Genomic DNA, 4,656 nt, shown 5'->3' on the forward strand with positions numbered 1-4,656 from the left:
CTCTATCTATCTATCTATCTATCTATCTATCTATCTATCTATATCTACACATATATATTTTAGCGGCTTCCCCGGTGGCGCAGTGGTTGAGAGTCCGCCTGCCGATGCAGGGGACACGGGTTCGTGCCCCGGTCCGGGAAAATCCCACATGCCGCGGAGCAGCTAGGCCCGTGAGCCTGTGCGTCCGGAGCCTGTGCTCCACAACGGGAGAGGCCCCACAACAGTGAGAGACCCGCATACCGCAATATAAATAAATGAATGAATGGATGAATAAATAAATAAATAAATAATTTTGAAAAGATTCTTTTTCAGATTCTTTTCTCTCATAGGTTATTACAAAGTATTGAGTAGAGTATCCTGTGCTCTATAGTAGGAGATGCTTGTTGATTCCCTATTTTATGTACAGTAATGTGTATATGTTCATCCCACCCAACCCCCTAAGTATCCCCCGCTTCCCCAGTCAGTCCCATTTTACACAAGTAGTCATACACATCCTCCTCCTCCTCCTCCTCCTCCTCCTCCTCCTCCTCCTCCTCCTCCTCCTCCTCCTCAGGTCACTCAACCCCATGGAAGTCATTCTTGCTCTTCTTGGAGTCCAGTTTTTCCATCGGTTCTGCCGGCCCTGCCTGATGATTGAGCGTGACTGGACGAGTGCCGGTTCCAAAAAAGTTTTCAAGAGCTTCTGTGAAGAATTGTAGGATTTGCCCAGTGAAAGGGGTGCCTCGATCTGATCACCCGGAAGCCTGTGGAAGGCAGACCCCAGGCGGCAAGCACATTTCGTTTCTTTAACAGTCTCTGTGCCACGGTGAGGACATCAGGCTTGCGGTGAGGGAAGACCTCAACCCACACGGAAAACATAGCCACGGTCACAAGAATGTTTGGATGACCCCTACGAAGTGGCAGTGGAGGGCTTCCCCGGTGGCGCAGTGGTTGAGGATCCGCCCGCCGATGCAGGGGACACGGGTTCGTGCCCCGGTCCGGGAAGATCCCACACGCCGCGTGGCGGCCGGGCCCGTGAGCCATGGCCGCGGAGCCTGTGCTCCGCCACGGGAGAGGCCACAACAGTGAGAGGCCCGCATCCCACAAAAATAAATAAATAAATAAGTGGCAGTGGAATGAAGTCCAGTGGCTGGGGGTCCGAGGATCCAGAGAGAGGAGGTTTTCTTTCCAGAGAGAAAAACGTTCCCCCCCACCCCCACCCCCACCCCCCAGGGTTACAAGCACGAGAGGTCAGACGTCGCCGTTCCCGTTGCCGGTAGACCGTAGAAAATCTTCCTGCCCACGTCTATTGACAATCGGACTCCTCTTCAAGACACCGTGGGATGGGCGGGTGAAGGAATGCAAGGGGAGGGGCAGGGGGGAGGTTGGCCAGGGAGCAACCGGCTGGGCCGCCGTCTCGTCTCGTCTCGTCTCGTCTCGTCTCATCTCGTCTCGTCTCGTCTCGTCTCCCGTCTGCCATAGCCCCGACCGGATGCTGAAAGGACAGAATGGACTTGCTCCACCCACGTGTGCCCCGCCACCCCCACCATCTTTCAACGGGCTGTTGTTGCCGCCTCGGCGTGAAAGTCGGTTAGAACATCTCCGTGATACTGGGTACAGTCCCTTTCGTGTGAGCCTCCATTTTGACGACGACAGACAGCCCTTTATGCCAGGGCAGAGAAGACTTCCGGGAAGAAAGATCCCATCATTTCTGGAACCGTTAGAACACATCGGTGTACAGACACAAGCCAAAGAAGACTTCACGTCGTTCCTTCCTCTTTGGACAACGCTTCCCGTGTCATCGAACCTCCCCAAGAAACTTAGTCAGTTTCATCTCTCTCATTTCTCAGGAGAGAGAACACATTTTTTGAGCCTTGGAGGGCCCTCTCCTCCTGGATCCTATCTCTAAGTCCAAAGGACTTCATCGGTCCTTCAATTTGGGGGCAAGTGTGTCCAAAATATCCAAAAGATCGTAAGGCACTTCATCAGATGATAGGTCACCGTGAAACAGTGCTTCCTTAGGCATGTCACCAGCATCCCAAGGAAAGACTTGCTAGGCAGAGAGAGAAGCTTCTTTTTCAGTTCTGAGCCAGACCTGGTTCTTTGACTATCGAGAGGACGAAGTCGATGTGAGTCCTCCGAGACCTGATAAAGGCAGCCTAGAAAATAAGTGATGACTTTTGACAAAGACATAAGCTTTCTCTCTCTCTCTCTCTCTCTCTCTCTCTCTCTCTCTCTCTCTCTCTCTCTCTCTCTCTCTCTCTCTCTTTCTTCCTTCTTTCCTTCCTTCCGTCCTTTCCTTCCTTCCTTCCTTCCTTCCTTCCGTCCTTCCGTCCTTCCTTTCTTTTCCTTCCTTCCTTCCTTCTTTCTTTCTTTCTTTCTTTCTTTCTTTCTTTCTTTCTTTCTTTCTTTCTTTCTTTCTTTCTTTCTTTCTTTCTTTCTTCCTCCTTAAAGATAAAGGAAAAGATCCTTTCCTAATCTAATCTAATCTCTCATGATGGACAGAGCAGACCGATAGAAGAAAAACCCAAACCCTAAACCCAAACCTGGTCCTTTGAACAGAGAGAGGCAACTAAATCTTAATTTGGCACTGGTTTCAATGTTGATGTGAAAAGTCATTTCTGTCTTTGTATCCATCCTCATCCAGTCCTGACCACAGATCTGATTCCTTTCGAAAGCCTCTTTTCTTCACACGCCTTTTCCAATCGTCTGTGCCCATTTTTAGCTTTTCCCTTGATTTCTTTCTTTCCCATTGAGAAATGACTACCTTTAGGACTAAAACCTCTCGCTCCTTCCCCCAAACCTCATCTCCATACTTCCTAATTTGCCTCCACCCGCGCGCCCCCCCACCCCCCCACCCCCCGGAAAAAAAAAAAAAAAAAAAAAAAAGTCCTCTTCCTCCCATGAGGATGGCGACATCAGGTTCAGGTCCTTAAAGAAGGACCACACACGTTCCTTCTTTACAATGCTTCGTCCTTGGACACTGTCTTTTTTCTTTTCTTTCTTTTTTTTTTTTTTTTTCCTTCAGTGAAAGTAAGGAAGCCAACCGCAGTGAGCAGCGTGAACATGGAATACTGTGTAGAAGTCAAGGCTCCTACCTAGTACAGTCTTTCCCTAAAGCACAAGATCTAGCTAGGCGTGGAACCGAACATGCTCAGTCTCTCCTCCGTAAAAGGTCCAAAGAAGGGAGACCCTCAGACTTGTGGAGCCATGAACGTTTCAGTATTTTATCTTATGTGGCGATGATGTAGACACTCGCTGAGATTTCACCCTGTCATGGCACTTAGCCAAGCTGTAAGCCCAGAGATGACCAGAGATGCTGGAAAATCTTGAAGTCGGCCTACAGAAAACAAGCACTGGGGGGAAAGTTCCCCTTAAACATTCTTATCTCGTCCACACCTATGTCCTCTGTTTGTCATGAGCAATCCTACTTAGATGATTCGTGAACATTTCAGGAGACATGAAAGCAGTTCAGTTCAGTTCAGTTCGTCGTGATCCCTACACCTCCCGCCCGCCCCCCTCCCCTTTCACGTGAGAGATTTTCTTCCCGATTTCAGAGGGGAGAAGTAAAGGAGAGTCAGAGCGTCCCTCTCGCGGTGTGGTGTTGTCACTCTAATTCCAAAACATCCGTACGCCACGGAGGCACATTTGGGGGCGTCCTACTCAGGGCCCCAAGACTTTCAGAGTCAAACCTAAGGAGGATGTAAATGTACTTCACGCCACCGAACCCGAACCGGTGAGGTGAACCCGGTGGCTTCCTAGGAGATGACGTGTCATCGGCCCACCAGTTTAAAACACAGAACCAAACACCCTCTCCCCGACGACTCGGAGCAAGTGAGTCCGTGGGTGTGTCGGAGAGGGTCCTCTGCTCCAGCTGGGTCCATAAGCACTGCACACGAGAGTAGGTAGGTAGGTGTTCACGGTGCCCTTGGGAAGGAAAGGCGGGGAGAATTTTATTTCGAAAAGCTTATCTCCTCACAGCATTGACACTACGAACGATGATGCAACTTCATCGGGGGGTGGGCGGGGGCGGTGAAGGAAGGCCAGGGAGCCCGGCCACATAGAAGAGCCACGGAGAGCGTCTGTGACCGCAAGGATGTCCACGTACCGGTGACTCCTCTCAGTTGGGGCGGGGAAGGGGGGCGCGAGATTCCCGTGTGTACGTCCGCATCGATCAGTCGTGGGAGAGGGAGGAAAAACGATGTTCCCTCCACGATCCTTCTGAGTTGTCGCCTGAGAAGTTCCTGTCCCCAAGAGACAGCTCGAGAAGAGAGCAACCCACGGCCGGGGGACGCGTGCACTGTGCCCCCCCCCCCCACCACCACCACCACCACCACACACACACACGCACACACACACGAGAAGCCCAAGCCAGAATTCACTGACTCGAAACGAAACGGCGGGCTCTGAGCTTGAGCTTGAGCTTGAGCTTGAGCTTCTGGAGGAGGAAGATTTTGGTCCTCCTTTCAGGTCAGGAAGAAGAGGGAGGGAGAGGCGGGGAGGCAGAGCGGCAGAGCGTCCCGGTAGCCCACCCGTCGCGTCCGAAGCGCCTGAAATTCCAACTCACGTGTGTGCCAAAGCGGTCCATCTCGGGGTGCCCCATCCCGGTTCCCTCCCCGCACGGAGAGCAATGTTCCGTCCCGATTCACTGAAAAGCTCCCAAAGGGCCTTGGTGTG

The sequence above is a fragment of the Kogia breviceps genome (genome assembly GCF_026419965.1).
Source record: "Kogia breviceps isolate mKogBre1 chromosome 20 unlocalized genomic scaffold, mKogBre1 haplotype 1 SUPER_20_unloc_4, whole genome shotgun sequence".
In the NCBI taxonomy this organism is placed as follows: domain Eukaryota; kingdom Metazoa; phylum Chordata; class Mammalia; order Artiodactyla; family Physeteridae; genus Kogia; species Kogia breviceps.